Source organism: Rattus norvegicus, chromosome 2 (genome assembly GCF_036323735.1).
Source record: "Rattus norvegicus strain BN/NHsdMcwi chromosome 2, GRCr8, whole genome shotgun sequence".
Taxonomy (NCBI): Eukaryota; Metazoa; Chordata; class Mammalia; order Rodentia; family Muridae; genus Rattus; species Rattus norvegicus.
The window spans coordinates 207,449,530-207,476,364 of record NC_086020.1 but is presented as its reverse complement, the minus strand read 5'-3'; the positions used below and the strand labels follow the sequence as shown (position 1 = coordinate 207,476,364).

At 42.4% G+C, this 26,835-nt stretch overlaps 1 long non-coding RNA gene across 2 annotated transcripts; it reads right to left on the bottom strand.

The window, feature by feature from the left end:
• Positions 1-26,084, bottom strand: LOC120100926 (uncharacterized). Of its 2 annotated transcripts, none has more exons than XR_005501230.2 (3): positions 25,877-26,084; positions 22,180-22,361; positions 1-1,452 (listed from the first exon to the last, which is right to left on the bottom strand). It is a non-coding gene; the product is annotated as an uncharacterized LOC120100926 (long non-coding RNA). The 2 variants fall into 2 exon arrangements; XR_005501228.2 differs by lacking the exon at positions 1-1,452 and adding an exon at positions 10,200-16,164 and having other exon boundaries at positions 25,877-26,081.
• Between the last annotated feature and the right edge of the window lie 751 nt (positions 26,085-26,835).

The following is a 26,835-nucleotide window of genomic DNA, read 5'->3' as shown; positions in this document are numbered from 1 at the left end:
ATTTAGTGTGCATTTAGTCCCGCTTCAGGCTAGCACACCACCAAGGGGAAAATGCATTTAACAGTGGACATATGTGACCCTGAGAGCACAGGGAACCTAGAGGGATTTAGGGGATAAGCAAGGTTTAAATTCTTTGTATTTGACCTACTCTTTCTTTGGGTATAGGGAAGTCCAAGATTGCCTTATAAGGAAACCCAAGATGGAAGGCAAATGCAAACGTCCACACGGTGGCAGCAGACACCAGGATACTGGGTTTCGAATGCCCGCCTCCAAGTGAGAGCAAGTTCTTCCTTTTATGGCAGCTCAGTTTCGCTTCTGATCCTTGAATGGCGAGGCGGGTGCTTGCGGCGATTTTATTCCTCCATTCCCCTAAACCACAGTCCCTAATGTGTTGCCAATAAGACAAAGGGCTGTATTCTGCACAACTCCCCAGAGCGACAGAGAAGGTCCTGGGGAGGAGCAGAGAAGCCCCCTGAAACACGGACTCAAGAAGACGTCTACATGTTTGCACGTATTTTTTTTTTTTTCATACTTTATTCTCATCCCCCATTTGTATCTGGAATCGTCCGTCGGTCCGTCGTCCCTCCCCACGGCACTTCTCTACACCCCTCCGAACCTGCTGTCACATGCAGATACTCTGCCATTTCCTTTCAAAAAAAATAGCATTTACACATACATATTCTAAACAAGATATGGATCAAATACAGATTAAGTCGTAACAAGTTAAGATAACCTATGCATAGATTTTTTTCACCATATCTCCCCCTGTCCTCAAGGATCATCAGCTAATATTGGTCCATTGGGGCAGTGGGAGCAGAGGCAGCAAACTTGGGGTTCACAGTCCTCTGCATATGGACAATGAATGATCAATTCAGTACCAGGGGCAGGGAGTCATATCAACATTACTTAAGGTGAGTCAATGCTTATATAATTTAGAGGACTGGGAACAGGAACATCTAGAAAACAGGGAAACAATACCTTAATGGATAGCACCATGTTCAAGCACAACCCCATTCACGATATACTGTAGAACTGCCAGACTGTTTAGCCTCATACCGCTCAGTAATGCAAAAAGTATACGCATTGGATATGTAATAAGTATATATCCCAAACGGCCTGATATGCAAGTCCATGTTACTTACATACTTGTCCGTGGTTGCTAAAATTACTGAGAGTGAAGTTCATGGAAGTCAAAAACGTTGTCATAGTGAAACCTTAATCCACATACCATATGAGCAACAAAAAGTAAAACTTCGTGAATGCATTGTGGATAAAACAAAAACGAAAAAAGAAGACGTCTACAATCCGACAGCCCACATGTCTAAGTCACGAGTGTATCACAGATGGCGTGGTGTAAGGTCCGTCTTGCTCAGAGTTGCTCCAGAATTAGTGCCCTCAGTGAAGAAGCTTCCGGAACTTGCTGACTTCTACCGTGAGAGAGAAAGGCATCATCTATGCAGCAGGAAATAAAGCCTCATTAGACATCAAGCTTCAGGACCCTTGAGCGTGGTTTACAACTGTAAGGCCTCACAACTGTAAGGTATATAATATGTGGCATTTTGTTATAACGGCTTGAACAGAGCCAAAGGAAATTGCAGTGACACGTTTTTATGAAACTATCTCTTGCATCAAAAATAAGTTAATTTTCCAGATCTTACCACCGTGATAATAAGACGCCTTGAGTGTTCAAGATGACATACTTATCCAGCTGTCCTGCTCTATGCTCGGCCGCTTAGGTTTAAGTGGCCTTTGGGAGAACAGTGTAACCAACCTCATTATGCCTTCAATTGTGCATGCAATCAGCTTTTTCTTTTCTTTTTTTTTTTCCAGAGCTAGGGACCGAACCCAGAGCCTTGCGCTTGCTAGGCAAGCACTCTATCACTGAGCTAAATCCCCAACCCCATGCAATCAGCTTTTACAGCCTAAGTTAAGGGATAGCTTTAACCTATGTAAAAGTTTTTACTTATTTTATTTTGTGCACATGAATATTTTGCTTGCATGCATGTATGTGCACTATGTGCCCATGTCAACCCACAGAGAGTGTCAGATCCCATGAAACTGAAGTCGCAGATGGTTATTACCTGCCGTATGGGTTACTGGGAACTAAACCCAGGTCCTCTGCAAGAACAAGTGTTCTTAACTGGAGTATCGCTCCAGCCCTACATAGCTTTAATCTTAAATTACAGACTCTTCCAGGCCCCTGATCCAACATTATATGTGTATGTATGCATGCATGTATCTATGCATGTATGTCTATGTATGTATATATGTACGTATACATGCATTATGCATGTATGTGTTATGGTAATCGCTTGCTGAAAGTAAAGAGTAAGTCGAAAGCGACGTTAAAAAATGTCCACCATAAATGTTGCAAACAGCATGGAGAAAGCTTGATAGACGTGTGTTTGTAGTTCCGAGGGTTTCTGGGTCAGTCGTGTCAGTAACATGACCTCTTCCCCTGTAAAACTCTGTCAAAGATTTGCATAGAGAAGCCTTCCTCCCTTTCACATGCCATGTGTTCTGCACCGTTCAATAAACACAGAGCAAAGCCCTTTGTTAGGGACAAACAACAGCCTGCAGACCAGTAACCACAAACTGCAGACAGACTGAAGTTGCAGGGAGAGAAGAGAAGAATTTAAATTTGGATGCACTCTTTGTCACATCCAAGGGAAGTGACTGGTTTTCATTTCTTAATGTGACACAGATGCTGTTGGTTCCCTCTGAGGTTATCTTTAATGTCTTAGCTGGTGAAGGAATTGGGGTGAAGCAGAAGGGTTTGAAGGAGTCTGCCACATGAATTCTGAAAATAGGAAATCTGAGGTGACTAGATTATTAGGATCCTTTCAGACTCAGAATCCCAGAGCTTAGTCAGATTAGAGCTAGCCAGGAGAAGAGAAGCAGAATATTCAATGAAGTGTCTCTTTGGGTTTCTGTGTGGCCAGTTCCTAAGACATTTTCCTCAGGTTGGTTACAACCAATGACAGCAGAGCTGGAAATACTTAAAGTTTCGTTTGTTGGTTTGTTTGTTTTTTACTTATTTGTCTATGTCAGGGTCTTTTTTTTTTTTTTTTTAACCCAAGCTGGCCTCAGACTCACTATGCCTCTCAGGAGCCTCCTGTTTTCATCGTCCACGTACTGGGATTATAGGTTTATACTACCACACATGCAGTACTGGCGATTGAACCTTGGACCTTTTAACTGTTAGAAAAGCATTCTACCAACTGAGTGCCAGGATCGGCCCCAAAAGATCTCATCAGTTTATGACAAACTCAGAGGATTTTTCTATAGCAGTAATATATTATGTGCATTTGACTCACATTCAGGTTAACTTACTTAACTGAGCCTAAAACAGGCCAAGAATTTTTTTTCAAGTGGTAGTCACAATTTTCCATGGAATATGTAGCTTTTTAAAAATGCATTAAAAAGCTTGACGAGATGGCTTAGTAGTTAAGAGCACTAGTTGTTCTTCCAAAGGTCCTAAGATTCCCAGCAACCACATAACCATCTGTAATGGCATTGCGGTAAAAAATAAAAAAGGGTTTCTTTTATCCCACGCTAGCCAGCACCGTAGGGCCACACGGCATCTGCAGGATATTTTCATCTCAGTCAGCAAAGCATCTCACCCCCTAAGCTCCATCCCATCTCACACTGCTAATGGCTACTCTCTGAGCCTGGCAACAATCTCACTACCCATCTAGTTCCCAAGGCAGGTCACTGCCACACCAGTTTCATACAGAGACTGCCTATCTCATGGCTTTCTTACTATGGACTCTGTCCAGATTCTAACATCCACCCTCTAATAGTTATGGTAGAAACTCCCAACTACCCATTAAAATCAAGACTCAACAAACTGCCACCCAACAATCAGATTTATATGTTAAATTCTCAATCCACAGTACATCCACATAGTAAATTCATGACCAGTTGATAAGGATATAAACCGGCCACCTAGATAAGATAACTTTGCCTACAGAAATCCATCCCACCAACCTTGGCAATTCAAGACCATCCAAATCTGGGTCATCTTTCTCTGTCTTCATCTTGATTCTTCCTTCTCATTCTCTCCCTCCTTACAAAAGCTTTGTCCCGACTTATGTTTTTTATTTTTTTGTTTTGTTTTTTTTTTCTTATTTGATTTTTTTATATTAACTTGAGTATTTCTTATATACATTTCGAGTGTTATTCCCTTTCCCGGTTTCCGGGCAAACATCCCCCTCCCCCCTCCCCTTCCTTATGGGTGTTCCCCTCCCCACCCTCCCCCCATTGCCGCCCTCCCCCCAACAGTCTAGTTCACTGGGGCTTCAGTCTTAGCAGGACCCAGGGCTTCCCCTTCCACTGGTGCTCTTACTAGGATATTCATTGCTATCTATGAGGTCAGAGTCCAGGGTCAGTCCATGTATAGTCTTTAGGTAGTGGCTTAGTCCCTGGAAGCTCTGGTTGCTTGACATTGTTGTACATATGGGGTCTCGAGCCCCTTCAAGCTCTTCCAGTTCTTTCTCTGATTCCTTCAACGGGGGTCCTATTCTCAGTTCAGTGGTTTGCTCCTGGCATTTGCCTCTGTATTTGCTGTATTCTGGCTGTGTCTCTCAGGAGCGATCTACATCCAGCTCCTGTCCATCTGCACTTCTTTGCTTCATCCATCTTGTCTAATTGGATGGCTGTATATGTATGGGCCACATGTGGGGCAGGCTCTGAATGGGTGTTCCTTCAGTCTCTGTTTTAATCTTTGCCTCTCTCTTCCCTGCCAAGGGTATTCTTGTTCCCCTTTTAAAGAAGGAGTGAAGCATTCACATTTTGATCATCCGTCTTGAGTTTCATTTGTTCTAGGCATCTAGGGTAATTCAAGCATTTGGGCTAATAGCCACTTATCAATGAGTGCATACCATGTATGTCTTTCTGTGATTGGGTTAGCTCACTCAGGATGATATTTTCCAGTTCCAACCATTTGCCTACGAATTTGATAAAGCCGTTGTTTTTGATAGCTGAGTAATATTCCATTGTGTAGATGTACCACATTTTCTGTATCCATTCCTCTGTTGAAGGGCATCTGGGTTCTTTCCAGCTTCTGGCTATTATAAATAAGGCAGCTATGAACATAGTGGAGCACGTGTCTTTTTTATATGTTGGGGCATCTTTTGGGTATATGCCCAAGAGAGGTATAGCTGGATCCTCAGGCAGTTCAATGTCCAATTTTCTGAGGAACCTCCAGACTGATTTCCAGAATGGTTGTACCAGTCTGCAACCCCACCAACAATGGAGGAGTGTTCCTCTTTCTCCACATCCTCGCCAGCATTTGCTGTCACCTGAGTTTTTGATCTTAGCCATTCTCACTGGTGTGAGGTGAAATCTCAGGGTTGTTTTGATTTGCATTTCCCTTATGACTAAAGATGTTAAACATTTCTTTAGGTGTTTCTCAGCCATTCGGCATTCCTCAGCTGTGAATTCTTTGTTTAGCTCTGAACCCCATTTTTTAATAGGGTTATTTGTCTCCCTGCGGTCTAACTTCTTGAGTTCTTTGTATATTTTGGATATAAGGCCTCTATCTGTTGTAGGATTGGTAAAGATCTTTTCCCAATCTGTTGGTTGCCATTTTGTCCTAACCACAGTGTCCTTTGCCTTACAGAAGCTTTGCAGTTTTATGAGATCCCATTTGTCGATTCTTGATCTTAGAGCATAAGCCATTGGTGTTTTGTTCAGGAAATTTTTTCCAGTGCCCATGTGTTCCAGATGCTTCCCTAGTTTTTCTTCTATTAGTTTGAGTGTGTCTGGTTTGATGTGGAGGTCCTTGATCCACTTGGACTTAAGCTTTGTACAGGGTGATAAGCATGGATCGATCTGCATTCTTCTACATGTTGACCTCCAGTTGAACCAGCACCATTTGCTGAAAATGCTATCTTTTTTCCATTGGATGGTTTTGGCTCCTTTGTCAAAAATCAAGTGCCCATAGGTGTGTGTGTTCATTTCTCGGTCTTCAATTCTATTCCATTTGTCTATCTGTCTGTCTCTGTACCAATACCATGCAGTTTTTATCACTATTGCTCTGTAATACTGCTTGAGTTCAGGGATAGTGATTCCCCCTGAAGTCCTTTTATTGTTGAGGATAGCTTTAGCTATCCTGGGTTTTTTGTTACTCCAGATGAATTTGCAAATTGTTCTGTCTAACTCTTTGAAGAATTGGATTGGTATTTTGATGGGGATTGCATTGAATCTGTAGATCGCTTTTGGTAAAATGGCCATTTTTACTATATTAATCCTGCCAATCCATGAGCATGGGAGATCTTTCCATCTTCTGAGGTCTTCTTCAATTTCTTTCTTCAGAGTCTTGAAGTTCTTATTGTACAAATCTTTTACTTGCTTGGTTAAAGTCACACCGAGGTACTTTATATTCTTTGGGTCTATTATGAAGGGTGTCATTTCCCTAATTTTTTTCTCGGCTTGTTTCTCTTTTGTGTAGAGTCAGGCTACTGATTTATTTGAGTTAATTTTATACCCAGCCACTTTGCTGAAGTTGTTTATCAGCTTTAGTAGTTCTCTGGTGGAACTTTTGGGATCACTTAAATATACTATCATATCATCTGCAAATAGTGATATTTTGACTTCTTCTTTTCCGATCTGTATCCCCTTGACCTCCTTTTGTTGTCTGATTGCTCTGGCTAGAACTTCAAGAACTATATTGAATAGGTAGGGAGAGAGTGGGCAGCCTTGTCTAGTCCCTGATTTTAGTGGGATTACTTCCAGTTTCTCTCCATTTGGTTTAATGTTGGCAACTGGTTTGCTGTATATGGCTTTTACTATGTTTAGGTATGGGCCTTGAATTCCTATTCTTTCCAGGACTTTTATCATGAAGGGGTGTTGAATTTTGTCAAATGCTTTCTCAGCATCAAATGAAATGATCATGTGGTTTTGTTCTTTCAGTTTGTTTATATAATGGATCACGTTGGTGGTTTTCCGTATATTAAACCATCCCTGCATGCCTGGGATGAAGCCTACTTGATCATGGTGGATGATTATTTTGATGTACTCTTGGATTCGGTTTGCCAGAATTTTATTGAGTATTTTTGCGTCGATATTCATAAGGGAAATTGGTCTGAAGTTCTCTTTCTTTGTTGGGTCTTTGTGTGGTTTAGGTATAAGAGTAATTGTGGCTTCATAGAAGGGATTCGGTAGTGATCCATCTGTTTCAATTTTGTGGAATAGTTTGGATAATATTGGTATGAGGTCTTCTATGAAGGTCTAATAGAATTCTGAACTAAACCCGTCTGGACCTGGGCTCTTTTTGGTTGGGAGACCTTTAATGACTGCTTCTATTTCCTTAGGAGTTATGGGGTTGTTTAACTGGTTTATCTGTTCCTGATTTAACTTCGATACCTGGTATCTGTCTAGGAAATTGTCCATTTCCTGCAGATTTTCAAGTTTTGTTGAATATAGGCTTTTATAGTAAGATCTGATGATTTTTTTGAATTTCCTCTGAATCTGTAGTTATGTCTCCCTTTTCCTTTCTGATTTTGTTAATTTGGACACACTCTCTGTGTCCTCTCGTTAGTCTGGCTAAGGGTTTATCTATCTTGTTGATTTTCTCAAAGAACCAACTTTTGGTTCTGTTGATTCTTTCTATGGTCCTTTTTGTTTCTACTTGGTTGATTTCAGCTCTGAGTTTGATTATTTCCTGCCTTCTACTCCTCCTGGGTGTATTTGCTTCTTTTTGTTCTAGAGCTTTTAGGTGTGCTGTCAAGCTGCTGACATATGCTCTTTCCTGTTTCTTTCTGCAGGCACTCAGTGCTATGAGTTTTCCTCTTAGCACAGCTTTCATTGTGTCCCATAAGTTTGGGTATGTTGTACCTTCATTTTCATTAAATTCTAAAAAGTTTTTAATTTCTTTCTTTATTTCTTCCTTGACCAGGTTATCATTGAGTAGAGCATTGTTCAATTTCCACGTATATGTGGGCATTCTTCCCTTATTGTTATTGAAGTCCAGTTTTAGGCCGTGGTGGTCTGATAGCACGCATGGGATTATTTCTATCTTTCTGTACCTGTTGAGGCCCGTTTTTTGACCAATTATATGGTCAATTTTGGAGAAAGTACCATGAGGAGCTGAGAAGAAGGTGTATCCTTTTGCTTTAGGATAGAATGTTCTATAAATATCTGTTAAGTTCATTTGGCTCATGACTTCTCTTAGTCTGTCTACGTCTCTGTTTAATTTCTGTTTCCATGATCTGTCCATTGATGAGAGTGGGGTGTTGAAATCTCCTACTATTATTGTGTGAGGTGCAATTTGTGTTTTGAGCTTTAGTAAGGTTTCTTTTAGGTATGTAGGTGCCCTTGTATTTGGGGCATAGATATTTAGGATTGAGAGTTCATCTTGGTGGATTTTTCCTTTGACGAATATGAAGTGTCCTTCCTTATCTTTTTTGATGACTTTTAGTTGAAAATTGATTTTATTTGATATTAGAATGGCTACTCCAGCTTGCTTCTTCCGACCATTTGCTTGGAAAGTTATTTTCCAGCCTTTCACTCTGAGGTAGTGTCTGTCTTTGTCTCTGAGGTATGTTTCCTGTAGGCAGCAGAATGCAGGGTCCTCGTTGCGTATCCAGTTTGTTAATCTATGTCTTTTTATTGGGGAGTTGAGGCCATTGATGTTGAGAGATATTAAGGAATAGTGATTATTGCTTCCTGTTATATTCATATTTGGATGAGAGGTTATGTTTGTGTGCTTTTCTTCTCTTTGTTTTGTTGCCAAGACGATTAGTTTCTTGCTTCTTCTAGGGTATGGCTTGCCTCCTTATGTTGGGCTTTACCATTTATTATCCTTTGTAGTGCTGGATTTGTAGAAAGATATTGTGTAAATTTGGTTTTGTCATGGAATATCTTGGTTTCTCCATCTATGTTAATTGAGAGTTTTGCAGGATACAGTAACCTGGGCTAGCATTTGTATTCTCTTTGGGTCTGTATGACATCAGTCCAGGATCTTCTGGCCTTCATAGTTTCTGGCGAAAAGTCTGGTGTGATTCTGATAGGTCTGCCCTTACATGTTACTTGACCTTTTTCCCTTACTGCTTTTAATATTCTTTCTTTATTTTGTGCGTTTGGTGTTTTGACTATTATGTGACGGGAGGTGTTTCTTTTCTGGTCCAATCTATTTGGAGTTCTGTAGGCTTCTTGTATGCCTATGGGTATCTCTTTTTTTAGGTTAGGGAAGTTTTCTTCTATGATTTTGTTGAAGATATTTACTGGTCCTTTGAGCTGGGAGTCTTCACTCTCTTCTATACCTATTATCCTTAGGTTTGATCTTCTCATTGAGTCCTGGATTTCCTGTATGTTTTGGACCAGTAGCTTTTTCCGCTTTACATTATCTTTGACAGTTGAGTCAATGATTTCTATGGAATCTTCTGCTCCTGAGATTCTCTCTTCCATCTCTTGTATTCTGTTGGTGAAGCTTGTATCTACAGCTCCTTGTCTCTTCTTTTGGTTTTCTATATCCAGGGTTGTTTCCATGTGTTCTTTCTTGATTGCTTCTATTTCCATTTTTAATTCCTTCAACTGTTTGATTGTGTTTTCCTGGAATTCTTTCAGGGATTTTTGTGACTCCTCTCTATGGGCTTCTACTTGTTTATTTATGATTTCCTGGAATTCTTTCAGGGATTTTTTCGATTCCTCTCTGTAGGCTTCTACTTGTTCTCTAAGGGAGTTCTTCACATCTTTCTTGAAGTCCTCCAGCATCATGATCAAATATGATTTTGAAACTAGATCTTGCTTTTCTGGTGTGTTTGGATATTCCATGTTTGTTTTGATGGGAGAATTGGGCTCCGATGGTGCCATGTAGTCTTGGTTTCTGTTGCTTGGGTTCCTGCGCTTGCCTCTAGCCATCAGATTATCTCTAGTGTTACTTTGTTCTGCTATTTCTGACAGTTGCTAGACTGTCCTATAAGCCTGTGTGTCAGGAGTGCTGTAGACCTGTTTTCCTGTTTTCTTTCAGCCTGTTATGGGGATAGAGTGTTCTGCTTTCGGGCGTGTAGTTTTTCCTCTCTATAGGTCTTCAGCTGTTCCTGTGGGCCTGTGTCTTGAGTTCACCAGGCAGGTCACTTGCAGCAGAAAAGTTGGTCTTACCTGTGGTCCCGAGGCTCAAGTTTGCTCGCGGGGTGCTGCCCACGAGCTCTCTGCAGCGGCAGCAACCAGGAAGATCTGCGCCGCTGTTTCCGGGAGCTTCAGTGCACCAGGGTTCCAGATGGCATTTGGTGTTTTCCTCTGGAATCAGTAATGTGTGCAGAGTGCAGTCTCTTCTGGTTTCCCAGGCGTGTCTGCCTCTCTGAAGGTTTAGCTCTCCCTCCCACGGGATTTGGGTGCAGAGAACTGTTTATCCGGTCTGTTCCTTCAGGTTCCGGCGGTGTCTCAGGCGCAGGGGTCCTGCCACTCCTGGGCCGTCCCCCACGGGAACCCAGAGGCCTTATACAGTTTCCTCTTGGGTCAGGGATGTGGGCAGTGGTGGGCAGTGTTGGTGGTCTCTTCTGCTCTGCAGCCTCAGGAGTGCCCACCTGACCAGGCGGTGAGGTCTCTCTCCCACGGGGTCTGGGAGCAGAGAGTTGCTGCGGGCCCGGATCCGCGGGTGTGGGACTCCCGGTAAACACAGGGAGTGCCCGGTCCTAGAGGAATTCTGCCTCTGTGTGTCCCGAGTTCACCAGGCAGGTCTCTTGCAGCAGAAAAGTTGGTCTTACCTGTGGTCCCGAGGCTCAAGTTTGCTCTCGGGGTGCTGCCCACGAGCTCTCTGCGGCGGCAGCAACCAGGAAGATCTTGTTTTGTTTTTTAATGTCCAATCATGGCCTTGACCTAACTTGTGCCAGTCCTCACCTACATATAGACATCAATCTACATAACGGCAATCTCATGAATTCCAGTTTCTCTCTTCTGGTGGGCAGATGTAATGCAGACAAAGCACCCATATGCATAAATAAGTATATCTCTTTAAAAATACCTTAAAAGTCAACACAAACATATAGGATGATATTCACTGTGGGGTCTAAGTAGCTGTTGACTACAATAATTGTTCAATGAGATTATTGTAAACCTGTCATTCATCATTATAGGAGAATGACAGAAAATAAAAAGTGATCCCTTTAGATCACCTTCCAGTCAAGGCCAGAGATCAATAAAAAACAGAAAATGAATAGAAAACAAATTTACTATAAGACAGGGTGCAATACAAAAACAAGGTAGGATGGAAGAGAGTCGTGAACGAGGGCTTATGAGAAAAGTGTGCCTTGAAGTACATGTTGAACATGGGTATGAACACATTGCAGGATATTTGATCATACTGTCAACCCTGAGATTGTGTTGTTTACTCAATAAACCCTGTTTTTGTGGTGCGGCTCAGCCCTTAACATACACCTTTAATCCCAAACTATGATGGTAGAGTTAGTTTGTAGAAGGAAGCAGCCCTGTTTCAAAGTAGTGACTAGTTGAGTGGCAGATAAAGTGATGAATCAGAGAAAGATTTGATAGAACAGGCTATGTCCAACTCTCACAAGAAGAGAGAGGAAAGAGGGAGCAGTGCAGAGAGAGGGGTAAGGGGAGAGGAAGAGAGAGGAGGCAGTTTTTCCGGAGTTTTACAGAGACAGGTTGCACAAATAAAACAAGCTAGACACAGGTGAAGACAGAACAATCAAGGGAATGAGAAGGAACCAGAAGACTGGAACAGATTGACAGAGATAATTTGAGGTCAAGCAGAGCAATTCAGCTGGAAGCTGAGAGCAGTCAGATTGAATCAGTCAGCTTGGAGAGAGAACAGTTGAGTTGAACCAGCTAATCAGAGCTCAGAAAGAATGAGAAAGGGTGAGCTTATTCAGCAGTATGTCTCAGATGCTGAAAAACATTCTAGGCCTAGATTAGACTTTACAGAGACTAGAAGCTTCCAGGACTAAGCTTAGGTTATCACGCAGAGGTTATAAGCCCCTGAGACAATTACATCAGGCAAATAAAAGTCAGAGTCACAGGTAGCCATGCTATCTTCAAATCCCCCTTTCCAAATACATTTTAATCAAATGTATGCTTTAATGACTCCAGCATGTTTCTTGGTAACCATTCTGTTCCCGGAGACCACCTTTCTGCTGCTGAACTGGAAACTGGTCATTTCCTAGACTCTTCAATAGAGCTCACAGAGACTTCATTCCGTTGATTCCTTGGGTTAAATTCCTTCCAGAAATGTCTAGACCCAAAATATACATTGGCTTCTTTTTCTGATCCAAACTCCAGTGGACACATGGCAACTCTCCTCCAAATTCAATCATTATGCTACCGTGACAGCTCCAAGGGGACCTCCTGGTTCTGAAGTTCAGACAGCAGCAACCATCTGTATCTGATAAACAATACACACCCCTCCTGCTTACAGGCTAAGCAGTTTCTTCTATTAGCTCTCCTACAGTAAGCTCACCTTTGACTGTAGCAACAAACACACATGCATGCATGCATGCACGCACAAAAACACAAGAGAATTTGGCACTCCTCCCAAGGAAAATGATGCTCTCCAATGACCTGGTCTTGACAAAACCCTGAACTCTTTTGGGCTTCTCCAAACCAATGGCAAGCAGGTATGAGGCCTACTCATTCTTTCTTTTCATTATACCAAATTTGCCCAAGAGACCAACCAGATGAGTCTTATGGGGCAGTGGTCCATGCCAGGAAATTTGGTAAGGTTGAGTAGGTTCAGAGATCCCAGTACCCAGGTACCCATCTGAGGATGGTAGACATCTCCCTGCTCCCTACCAAGATTCCTGACCGGGAACATGTGACCCACAAAGGGACATGAACAATGGCCATGTAGCCCAGATCAGAGTTCTCCATGCTAATGAGGTGTCTAAGTCCCTTGGGGTTTAACCAATAAGCTTCCCTTCCAGACATTCCTTTCAGTGAATGGCATTTAATCTCTGCTCCACCCTGAGGAGGTGATAGGCACCCATTTTCCACAATGAACAGTCAATAAACAGTGTGGACAACCATGAACTGCCTCTTTCATCAAGAACTGCCACGGGAAACATGGAGGAAGCGTTTGCCTATAAAGCCTAAGTCTCCCTCAGAAGGCCCCTCAGCATTCCTGGACTCCTCACTAAACTAAGCTAGGGTTCCCTTCCCCCAACCCCAGGCTCATCCTCCGCCCACTGGCCCCCTTCATTCCTGACTCTGGCTTCCAGCTGTGACTGGATGCCCAGGAATCAGGGAACCCTAACTTGGGCCTCCACCAGTGTCATTTCTCACCAAGGTGAGGCCCTCAACTCCAGTTGCATTCTCCCATACCCAGAGCTGTGCACTGGCACTTCCCACAAGCCCAGCACTAGATGAGGTGGCATAGGTTAAATGCAGTCTAGTGTCTCCCATTTCACCAGGCCAAGTTATATTCCCACACCCCAGTGGCGAGGCCTAATGCAGGACCACAGCTCTGCTAGAGAGATTTGATAGATTCCCACCATGGGATGTGTCTGGGAGAAGAAATGAGACAAAAGCAATGGGTCTGGAGTAGGGTCCAGCTTTAACAGATCCCTTTTCAGCAAGCATGACACCAGGGCAGTGAGACTGCATACTCAGGTACAACTACTACTGGTACAGCAGCTGCTGTGGAAAACTTAAGATAGGACTTAACCCACATATAGACTGTAAACATAGATGAGAAACACAGAGACATACACACTGACACACTGAGTGGGGGAAGTATAGATAAACACATAGATAGATAGATAGATAGATAGATAGATAGATAGATAGATAGATGATATAGATAGATAGATGATAGAAGATGGATAGATGATATAGATTCATTCATAGACATACATATGTACATACATACATACACACAGTTACATTGATACATAGACACATAGATACATAGATATAGATACATAGATAGGTATTGAGGTATACTCCCATCTTGAGTGAGACTTTTAAACAAGACAGTACAAAGCATGCTGATCAACCACCCACACCCACACTTGCTCAGAAGTGCTGACAGGATTCCCAGAAGAATAAAAGGAGGCCTTTCAGGGAAACAGCAGGCTTGCTGCCAATGGTAACGTGTAGATTGCAGGGCTGTGTGCTATAGAGCACTAAGGACAGATATTTTCACCAAAGCTTTAAGATCATTCAACTTCGATGTATTCTTAAAACTTAAATTTTTAGTGCTGGAGATTGAATCTAGGACCTTGCACAAGGTTTCCCTCTCTCCCTCTCTCCCTCTCCCTCTCTCTCCTCCTTCCCCTCTCCCTCCTCCCCTCGTGTGTGTGTGTGTGTGTGTGTGTGTGTGTGTGTGTGTGTATCTGTTGTGTGTATACCTCTCTCTCTAATATCAGGGTTTTTAAAGGAGGTTTCACAACTAAAAATAACTGGGTTAACACGGTGTTCTTCCCCATGCACAGGCAGCCTCTGTCCACCTAATACAGCTGTCTGTTGAAGTCTGCCAACAGGACATTTAAAAATAGATGGCTAGTCTCCCCAGTAAGGGTGTTGCATGACTGATTTATATGTGTTCCCTACTTATTTGTCTATATTAATTATCTCTAAATACCCTTGCTTGTATTCCCTTAAATAAAAATTGAAAAAGTATATGTCCTTCACATTCTTCAGGATGGCCACTTACTATTTTTAATACATTTAGATGATTGAAAAGTTTATCTGTCCATGGGTCACTATTATGTTATAACATAAATGAGTCAGGATTTAGGTGTTCCTGCTTTCCAGTCATATTTTTAGTACCAAAAACAAATCTTTGTCCTTACAGTGGAGATGAGAAGAAAAGCATTGCTAGAAGTTTCCACCCTATACTTCCTACCTCCCCTCTCCTCTGGATCCACTTCCTTTTTGTTTTTCACTAGAAAAGAACAGATCTCTATAAAGTCTATAAAGGTCTACAAAGTTCTAGGTCAGCCAGAACTGTGTTGTAAGGTCCTGTTACAAAACCAAAAATGCCACGAAATTAAAGTATCTGTAACAAGAGAAAAAAATCACATAATTGTTTTATATTTCTATGAAAGGTGTCCTGAGGCAGGGCTATCTGATGGAGACTCACTCCCATCTACTATACAGGAAATAGCATTCACTGTGGTGCTCTGACCTTACACATGTGACAGCACTCTTACAGCTTGAACTAACTTGGCTGGGTTTTTGTGCCAGCTAGAGGAGGCAACCAGAAGCTAATTGGTTACCTAGAGACAGAAAACACAGGACCCCATAGTTTCTGGAAAACAGAGAAACAAAGTCATCAGTCTCACAGGAAGCTGAACTCAGCTGCAATTTCTCCCACCGCTTGCAGGGCCATTCCTGGTTCCAGATGACACATTGGTTCAAATAGCTAAGGATTAGCCGCTGGGATCACTTAGAGAGGGGAACTGCTTGTAGTACAAAATCTCACATGACATTCAGTGGATGGCATTGTTTCCAGAATCTTCCTGGAATAAGGTCTCCAATATCAATGAGAATAGAAGAGAGGAGATGTCATCAGAAGACAGAAGCCAAGTCAGCTTCTGAAAAGCCTTTAAACCCCCTACATAACAAAGCAGGGAGTCCACTTTGCATTTTTATTTTATACCTTTACAACCACAACATGGGCAGGCAAGCAGGATTGGCCGGCAGCAGAAGCTTCCGGCTGTCGGCAGGTAGTATTGTTTTAGCTGGTTTTCCAGGTCATTCTCTTCTAGGTAGAACATGATGCTTGACAAATGGGCAGAACGAGCAGGGCCTTAAGTAAGTCAACCAACCAATCAGTATCTAATAATTGGTCTTTTCTACCTGGTTCTACTTCAGTATGTCTGCTAATGTGTTCAAAGTGCCTTTCCTCTTACCGGTTGCTTCACGCATCCTCTGTGGTCTGAAGAGACAATGAAGAAACAAGCGATATGGTTTCAGAACGAAGGAGTCTTAGGAAACAGGCCACGATGTTGGCGTTTATCAACCAAAATGGCTTACGTTTAGTTCGCACACATATTTCTGAATGAGATTTTGGAGATCAAAGCACAAACGATGCAGAAACACTTAAATTCCAAGACGGCAGTGGGTTCCGCCAGCATTTCTTTCTTAAACCCCATTTGTAAGAAAGATGATAAAAGTAGGGAAGAGAAGCTTCGGTGGAAGGAGGGGACCTGTTCCACAGGGTTATGCTCTGTCCTCTACATGTGCCGGATACCATGACCCCTACACATTAGAAATATTAATAAATGAGAAAATTTAAATACCAAAGCAAAGTGGTAATTTTTTATTTTATTTTTTTAAAGATTTATTTATTCTATGTATGTGAGTACACTGTTGCCTTCTTCAGACACACCAGATGAGGACATCGGATATCATTGCAGAGGGTGGTGAGCCACCATGTGGTTGCTGGGATTTGAACTCAGGACCTCAGGAATAGCAGTCAGTGCTCTTAACCACTGAGCCATCTCTCCAGCCCCCAAAAGTGGCAGTTTTTAAGGAGATTGTTTTCCCTTGCCCAGCACAGCGATACATGTCTACAATAGCAACAGTTCGAGCGCTGGGCCAAAGGAGTGCAAGTTCAACACCAGTCTGAACCAAGCAGGAATTTTCACATGAGCCTGGGCTAAATCCTTCTCTCCAAACACAAAAAAGGAAGGAGAGTGGGGAAAGTTTTTCTTTAAAAGTGGTTTGCATTTATAAAACAAAACAAGAAAGCCCAAGGTTGAAACACAGGAAGCATAGCAACTGCTGGGAGGATATTTCTAAGGTTCGGAATTCCCATGATGTTGTAAAACATCAAAGAACAAAAATTAAATTGTGACTGACACAGCCACAAACAGGCTCACGTAGAAAATAGAACCTACCAAAAAACCCACCACATTGAAATTAGGGACAGCACCACATTCTCTGATGGAATTCGGCAGAACCTTGACACACAGGTGCTGTTGAGGGAAGTTCCATGGCCCAGAAAGAACCTTCAGGATGGTCAGAGGGCAAGGGTCTCCCCAGAAAGCCAAAGTGAGGCTTTGTTCCCACAAACAAAATGTATCTGGACAGTGGCCTAAGTTAGCCAGAAGGAAGATGGCTGAAGAGGATGAGGAAGGAGGATCTCCATTACAAGGCCAACCTGGGCTACACTTTTGATGCCAGCTGGGAGGCTGCTGCAGGGAGATAGCCACAAGTCAGACAGTGTGGCCCCACATAGTGATTTCCTTAGATCTAGCATGAGAACGTGTCTCCCAAACAAAGCAAAACGGAAGCCTTTGAAGAGAAATGTAAAAGCTATGAGGAATTTAAAACAAAAGTGCATATCACCGAGGCAAAATAAGAGAGGGACAGCTGTTTTAAAAATGACACATTTTAGAATTAAAAACAAACAAGCAAACAAACAAAACCCCCTCAGCCTGTAAAATGGTCAGCAGAGGTCAGGAAAGTAGAAAGTTAAGGTCCCTAAGAATGAAAATAGGGGTTCAGCAAGATGAGTCATCAGGTAAAGTTCACACTACCAAACCTGGCAACCTGAATTTCATACCCAGGACCCACATGGAAGAAAAGAACTAAGTTGTGCAAATTGTCCTCTGACCTCCACACACATGCTGTGGCACACAAACACATACATACATACATACATACATACATACATACATACATACATACATACATTCATGTAATTTTTAAAAAATGAAGTATAAAGAAATATAAGCTGAAGGCATAAAGGCCTGCCTAGTGCCAGTCACACAGGACTGTTACAAATCCTCTGAAGATGTTGTTAAAATAGACTTTGACTCAGCAGGTGGACCATCAGGCCTGGAATTCTACGTTCTTATCTCTGTGTGAAGGTGGCAGGTCACCTGGAACTGGGGTTATAGATTGTTGTAAGCTGCCATGTAGATCCTAGGAACTGAACCCAGGACTCTGGAAGAATGGCCAGTGTTCTTAACCACCAAGCCATCTCTCCCGCCCTGGGATTATGCAAACTTCCAAGTGGTGTCAGTGCTGCTGGGCCCAGGATGACACAGAAGGAGTAGCAAAAACCTGATAACTCCCAACTTATTGCATCACCCTGGGAACCCACATGGAAATTCTCTGCATTCAACTATGAACTGTATAGGCTCTACCAAGGTTAGGAAGGTGGGGGGCAGGGGAGATAATTAAACCTCCACGTGTGAGTCATTAAGCTAGTTGTTGCTTTTCTCTAATCTCCATAAACGTAACTCTGCCATGAGAATACTTGTGCTATTTCCTAGATAGCCCAGTGTGTGCTCAACTGGTGACGTGCCATGAGAATACCCATGGGATTATCATAAAATGCAGTGGCACATGTTTATACACATTTAACATGGAAACTTCACAGTGGTAAGTCAGCGGGCTTACATGTGTAATAGTGCTTAAGTCTCAGATAAACCACAGACTTTGTAATTTGAACCATTGTACCCAGATGCCAAAAGATGCATTTCTTGCTCTCTGCCCTCTTGTGCTCTGTCCATCATGGAGGACTAAAGACATTTGATCAGCATACTGAGCCCAGCCAATAAGAGCCTGGAATACGTTAAGGAATCTAGAACCACCCAATTTCACCCCCTCCTGCATCAAGCATCATGCCTGGGTGACATCCACAGCCTATTAAGCAGAAAGTCTTCTTTCTAGACTTTACATCTATGTTCTCACTTGGAAATTGAGTAACCATGTCAGTCCTAAATTGTATTTCAATTCTGCAACTAAGTTTCAAGAGTAGCAAAGAACCCGAGACAATGTGACTTCTGATCCCCTAGTATTATACCCAGTCCTTGTAGCCCCTTCCCAACCTCTTCCCTCTAAATGCTGTTTGCATCTGTGATCTAATGCCAAGCCTGAGAACAAAGATGGCCACATTTGTCTAAGTGATGAAACCTAAGGCTGGCATCATCATGTCAGATGGAATTCTTGCCTGCGTGTGCCAGCCTTGGTGAGACCCGTACTGTCTCTGACACTATGCTGTTTAAGTTCACAAAAAAATTAATCAGCCTGATCATTACCCTTCAGGTCTACGTATTTCCAGAATACCTTTATGACCATGCCAGGAGTTTAAGAAATCTGATTTCTAGTTCTCCACCACTCGTGACTAGCCACTTTGTAGTCTATACCTCATTTTTCTTCGTGTAACATGAGTTGAAAAAATCTTGTCCCTTTTACAAGACTGTAGTGATAATTAAACCATAAATATTACAACACTCGGGAAATCTCTAAAGTACTGAGTATCAAATAGTGACACTAAGATCACAGGTTTAATTTAGCATTGAATAAACTACTTTAAATAGCAACATCTTCCAGCCCAGAGAAATGAAATAACTGTTAGCACCCTATTATATTTCTTGATCCCCAAGAACTAAGGGAATTACTTGATATCTAATAAGGGCACCAAATAAAATGTAACAAATGTGTGGGTCTAGAGAGGGCTGGCTTAATGGCTAAGAGCATATACTGCTCTTTCAGAGGATTCAAGTGCAGTTCTCAACATTCACATCAGGCTCACAACTGCCTGTAACCTCAGCCTCGGGAATCTGATGTCTTCTTCTTGTATCTCTGGGCAACTGCATTCAGGGGCACATAAGCACACACGCATAATTAAAAATAAAACAAATTTTCTTAAAAAACTCTAACAAGCTTGTATATGCAAGTTTTCCCTCTTGTAGGCGCCAGTACTGCTGACCAGGTTTCCTTGAGGGAAAGCAAATTCTGTACTGTCTGCACTTGGACTCTTCCTGTGTTTGATATGATAGATCAACTAGGTTGTTATAATGTATAAGGTAATTAAATTCACTGAGGAACCATCCAGTAAATAGACAATAATTAAACTGTCAAGGAAATGGCCAGCCCAGAGATGATACAATTTATGGGAAGTTTAAAATATGAAAAGGATAGTTTACTTGTTTAAAATTTAGAACATAGATATAAAAATTATAAAGTGCCCCCACAATACTCATGAGCTGAAAGATTTAATATTTTTCACAGGATCTAAGAAATTCCATTGATCTGTTTACAATAACTCAGATGAAGACATGCACACAGGATACCCAGGGGGCTAGGACTAAAACGTTGCATTTTATTTGTTTTAGCTTTTGAGAAACATGTCACTGTGGTCAGTGAACAGTGAACATGATGGACTGGCATTCATCAGGTAGCTCAGGGTGGCCTCAAAATCAAAATCCTCCTGCCTCAGCCTTCAAGGTCCTGGGATTACATATATAGACCAACACACCTGTCTCTAGGATTATTGTCTTGAGAGTAGTGAACAGAGACCCTGTTCAGTCTCTAATGAGAAAAGGGATAGCCGTGAAAAGCATCTTGAAGCTTCCCACACTGCCTGATCCGTGGTGGAGGATTTGCAGCTCACAGGAGAGCTATGTGAAAGAAGACACAGTGCCTACACCAGACTAAGGGTCAGACCTTCCATCCAAGGCTCCAGGATTTCTGTAACTTCTACAGGAAAGGGGACTTGGTGGGAGGACTCTCATATCCAAGAAATCTTCTCTGTGCCTTCTTTTCCTGATGAGTGGGAACACGTCTTTTTTTTAAATTTTTTGAGCTACTATCCCTTAATTAGATTGTTCAAACTGCTCTTCCCCGCAAATCTTTCTGAATGTAGTATTGTCACTTCTGTGCATCATGGGAATCCCTTTGGTTTTTGAAAGGGGTACGGTCTCTGTGCATTCCGCTCCTGGTCCTGATTTTCTGTGTTTTTTTTGTTTGTTTGTTTGTTTGTTTTTTTGTTTTTTTTTTTGGTTCTTTTTTTCGGAGCTGGGGACCGAACCCAGGGCCTTGCGCTTCCTAGGTAAGCGCTCTACCACTGAGCTAAATCCCCAGCCCCCTGATTTTCTGTTTTTGCATCCTATATTTGGAGTCATCGTGCTGGGCTAGGTGTGGTGGTATACATCTTTAATATCAGCACTCATTCAGGAGGTAAGAACTCAGAAGGCCAACCCCATCTAGTAGGGACAGGAGAGCTGGGGCTAAAGAGTGAGACCCTGTCTCAAAGGAAAAATCATTGTGTTGATACAAAATGAAGGCCATCAGAGTGGCTTGTCTATTCAGCTAGTGCGTGGGTGGGTTCTGGGATTGTTTTTCTGACATGTACTCTAGTGTTCTCCTTATGCCATTCTTCCTTTTACACAGCACAGAATTAGACACAACAAAGTTCCCTGGCCCAGTGAGTTTAATGCTAATGTAAAGATCTAACACAAGGAGGGCAGGGCTGGAGAAATAGTTCAGCAATTAAGAGCATTTGTTCCTGCAGAGGCCCTGGGTTTGGTTCTCAGAACTTACATGACATTTTGAAACCACCCATAACTCCATTTCTAAAACATTTCGATACCCTCTTCTGACTTTTGTGGATTCTTGGTATACACATGCTACATATACATACATACAACCAAACCATTGACACATTAAAAAATAAATCAATAATTTAGAGACATAACCAAAAAGAAGTATAGTGTGCCTCAAATTTTCATTGCGTTTTAGATTTTATTTTATTTTTTCTCCAGAATATGTTTTCTATTTTATTTATTGTCTGAATTTCTCATATATGTATACAATATATCTTGATCATATCTTCCCCTCCATCTCTCCTAAGAACCCCCCAATACACGCAAACCTCATTTCATGTCCTCTGTCTACAATGTTTTTTAATTTTTAGATTTATTTTGTGTGTGAGTGTTTCGCTTGTGTGTATATATATATATATATATATATATATATATATATATATATATGTGCACTGTATGCATGTATGGGAGGTCAGAAGAGGTCATTAGATACCCAAAAACTGGAGTTATAGATGGTTGTGAGCCACCATGTGCATGGTAGGAACCAACCCAGGTCCTCTGCAAGAATAACAAATGCTCTTAACTGCTAGGCAATATCTCTAATCCTGTACTTGTTTATTTTTAGCCCACTGAGCTCAATTAGTGCTGCCCATATGTATATGTGTGTGAGGTCATCCACTAGGGCATGGTAAGCCTATAGTGACCACACTCCTAAGGAGAAGTGACCCTCCCTTAGCAGTCACCAAGTGCCAATAACTCTTCAACTGGGGTGGGGCTTTGGGGCCCTTTCCTCTCCATGCTAGAATTTTTAACCAATTTGATCTTACGCAGGTTTTATATAGTTTCTATAGGTGGTATGAATTTACATGGGCAACAGCATATCACATCCAGAGTACAAATTCCCAAGCACTCCTCCCCTTCCTCCAGCTCTTACCTTCGTTCTGTCTCCTCATTTCCTCTGAGCTTTTTGGGGGAGGTTGATACAGATGTGCTGTCTACTTCTGAGCGCTCTCAGTCAGTCATCCCCAGCGCTTTCAACAGGAATGCGTCTCTGCTTTAACTACCTCGCACTGGAAAAAGAAACTTCTCTGAACCAAGTCTGGGAGCAGCGCAAATCTATGAATATAAACACAAATTTTAGAATGCCACTTCTCAACATGACCATTTGGAAAAGTAACCTCAGTAGACTCTCCCCTAGGACCTGACTTCCAGAGCCGGGCTTTTGATCAGCTTACAGTACCAGGCATAAAAGCCCCCCTGAGGGGGCGCTCATACCCAATTGCAGGAGCATATGATGACCCCCCCCCCACTAACCATCTTCCCTCTACTGCATCAATGGACTCATCTGACCTGCAGCTTGGTATTGCAGCATGCAGGGTTCAGTGCTGAGTCAGACCATTGATGACTTTTCTCTCTCGGCAGCCCACACAGCACCTTGAAGTACTAAGAAAGCTAGCCATCAGGGAGCGTTCAAGAGTGATTTTTCTGTGTCCTGCAACCAAAGTTTGTGATGTCTTCAGCAATAGGGTCTTAGCATTTTAGTTAGGGCGGGCAACCAAGGGCAGTGGTTAGAGTCTTTATTGAAATTTTGTTTTTGCAATGTCAAAGAATTAATTGGCTTGAGAAAGGAAAGATGGATCAATATGGGCCCTAGGGAATATTATAAGTAGATGTGGCATGATTAACAAAACATGCTCAAAGTCTACATTTTACACTGGTTCAGTATGTAATGTGTATTTCATACATTAGTCACCAACTTAGAACCTCATACTTGTAAAAAAGCAAACAAACATAACTTCATTGTTTGGAACTCTACAATCCTCCCAACAACGCATTAAAAACGTATTAGTATCTTTTTAATGTAATCAATGAGCAATAATGTACCTGAATAGGACATGTGACCCATGCTCATGGAGTTAACTTTTCCTTGTGCTGATTGACCTAACTTAATGTTTTGCTGATTTTTTTTTCTCTGTCGCATTGAACATCCACCAACCCTTAGCCACTGTGTAAGCAGGAAAGTGCCTCTCACAGGCACAGTAAATTGAGAAGAGGGCTTTTTATAAACCTCTGGAAGGTTAAAATAGATTGGCCTTTGTGGTTACACCACTGACCTTTTCCCAGTTTGCTTGACTGGTAGCGAACTAACCCTGACAAATGCTCTGTGAGTTAACTTACTCTGACCATCAAATCACGTAGCAGGTGTACCACTAACAGATTATACTTGATCTAATTTTATTTTCGTATTATATAGTATGTGGCAAGCTGCATAAAACAAATGCCTATGTTGAGTAGTACCTTTAGTTCTAGTTCTGGCTTTACATCCTGTTTTCCTATCCACTGGTAGTTAGTTTATCAACTCACCCATTAAGGTTTGGATAATTCAGGACTCTGTATTGCTCTGAGGGGAGAGAGCGACTGATAATTCCATGGTGGAAAGGGAAAGTACAGTCCTCCCTTACAATCAGTCCTAAATCTTTCAACAGTCTGGAGCTTACTTTGGCATTATTCATAGAATTCGATTTCATATTTATATTTCCCAGTAGTTAAGTATGAAACACACCGAGTTTGATGCGTGACTCTGTGGGATAGAGAGGGGAGGAAGGGCCAAAGCCAGTACAGCCAATGCTGTTTGATTCATTCCCAAGAGGTTAGGTGCTTGCTACACAGTAGCCTCTATTACAGGTAAGTAGACCCATGAGAAGAGAGACTTTGTCCTTTCAAGCTCACTCTGCCTAAGAGACAGATGCCTAAGTCAGGAAACCTGATGTACAATTCGGCCACGGTGGCAGTTCCCATCCTTCTAACCTGGGACAGAATCCGCAGGATTAGTTATTAAAATTATCTCCAAGTCATTTCTGTGAAAATTCATTTAAAACCAACCAAAATGATTTAGAAAGGTGCTACTTTGGAACACATAGTAAATGTTTATGGTTAACACTGTGCTAACCATAACTTTACCAGGAGTTGGACAGAGGGAAACTGGGAAATTCCCATTTACTGAGTAGGCCCTTTGGTTCTGTTGTGTGTTGCAAACAGTGCAACGTCACATCAGTGGAGCAAACAGATGGAGGAAGTGGGTCCAAAGGAAGGGTCCCCTAATAGTTAAGAAGATAAATCAGAGGTCAGTTGCAGGAAGGGCTAGCTTTTCATCTCTGGCATACAATTTAAGAAGCCATGTCTTAGTCCTTTCCTGATGCTGGGTTAAAACAGCCTATCAAAAACATCTTGGTCGAAAAAAGTTCCCAATTACAGTCGATCAAAACTGGGAAATCAAGGCTGCAGGAACTTAAATGATTGAGTCACATTCACAGTCAAAAGCAGAGAAAGAATGAAAGAATTCACTTTCTCCTTTTTTTATACAGTCCAGGACCCAACCCCAGAGAGTGGTGGGAGCACTCTTAAGCTGGGTCTTCCTACATCAATTTGCATAATCAGTGCGCACGCGCAACCTACTTTAGACATTTACTAAGATTTCTTTCCCGAGTGACTCTAGATTTTACCAAGTTAACAGTTTCAAGCTAACCATCACAATCTACCATGCCAGGCAACAGGGAGCTGACTCCAGCATAGGCATACGAACAGAGAAGGCATAGGTACACAGAGAGCCCGTAGGTATATAGAGAGCTCTACAGTGAAGTCAGGGAGGCTGCTATCAGAGAGGCTGAGGCACACGCTGCGGGATCAACTTACACTCTACTGAGGCCAAGAAAGAACAAGGGAGTTATCGGCTGTAGACATCAGTAGCTTGTGCTAACTGCACAGCCAGAAGCGTGGCTGGACAGGCCTCTTCCTATGATGCAAACCCCGGAACAGAGACCAGCACAGCCATGTTCATAGGAGGCTGCTCTCTGTGTGCTAGACACCTTTCCAGAGGGAAGCGGGCAGGAGAGCATGGAAAGAGAAGAACGATTCCTTCAAAGAGGCAGAGATAAAGAGATCATGTAAGCATGATGGGAATTAGCTTCAACGCAGATAAAGCCCAAACAGTTGTCCTTTCTGGATCTGTAGTTGGGGAAAAGGCAACCAGAATTTCTGTGTGTTCATGCACAAGCACAAGCCCCAGGCATCTGCCTATTTCTGTCTCCTTAACACTGGAGCATGTATCACTGTGGTCCTCATGAGTACCTGCAAGCATTTTACCAACTTAGGGATGATTTTAAGAATGAAATAGACATCGCAGGGCTGCAAAAATGGCCCAGTGGTAACAGTGCTTGTGGCACAGGCATAAAGACCTGAGTTCAAATCCCCAGCACCCTCATTAAAAGATGGGTGAAGGGTTGGGGATTTAGCTCAGTGGTAGAGCGCTTGCCTAGCAAGCACAAGGCCCTGGGTTCGGTTCCCAGCTCCGAAAAAAAGAAAAAATGAAGAAAAAAGATGGGTGAAGTTAGCCAGTGAGGTCAGCTTGGAATCCCAAGGCTGGGGGCAGGGGGAGGCAGAGACGGAAAGCCTTCAGGGCCAGCTCCAATTTCAGCAAGAGACCCCGTCTCAAGGGAATAAGTTAGTGATAGAAAAGAACACCAAATGTCCTCTGGTCTCCATGTGCACATGCATTCATACCCATACACCACAGAAATACACAGCTTCCCCCACATAAACACAAATTTAAAGAATAGCAGATTCGTTTATACCTGAGCAGTGTAAATACTTTTATAATGTTGCTGTCCTGATAATACCCGTTCCAAAGGCTCTTGCAGGAATGGATAAAGTTGAACAGACAGCTTGGGCAGAACACAGCACACAGGAAAGAAGCTGGAAGACTACCAGACCTACCCACGGGAGGAGGCAAGGCAGACAGACTTCCTGAAGGGGAAATCTTGAGTTGTCTGTCACGAAAATCCAGAATGTCCTTAGACTCGAGAAAGCAATCTCACTTTTGACACAGAGTGAACATACAAAGTCAGATCATCCTCTCTCAATGGGTGAAGTCTTTACTCATAGCAGGTCATGGGGATCCTACCAGTGCCTCAGATAAAGGGTTTACTGAACCAGAATCACCAGGAATGCTGTTGAAGTCACACTTGTCCCCTTGTTCACTAGGTGAACTGAAACAGGTTACTTGACCTTGGGGACTTTGATTCTTCATCTCGCAACCAAGAATGACAACACTGTATGTTTGGAGAATTTAGTCCATTCATAGAATGGACTCAGAAGAGTACCTAGTACCTCCTTCCTGCTCTTTAAATAGTAGCTGTCATTAAGTATATTATTTTTCAAAACGTTTCATGTATTTTAGTTTTGTGAACCTTAGAAGACCACTAACAGTTTAGGAGCCAGGCTCAACGAGGTGACACAACTTTCTCAGTGTTTGAGGACACTGTTTTTTTTCCTAACTGCTTTGCATACAGACCTTCCCTAAACATCATCCCAGCTCCTCTTTGCCATTTACTTCCTCCTCCTGCAAGGCAGAGTGACTCCTCTGATTGGTGCATTTTTGAAGGATAATGGTGAACCTGGCTCACCTCTGTCCAGTCCTTTGGGAGTCAGCATGCAGCAAGCGTGACTCCACCAGCTGGGCTGTGCCCGGTCAGTCAGTTGGCCACAGTTTAGCGTTAGTTTCAGCAAGGTCTTTTGACTAACAAATCTGAAA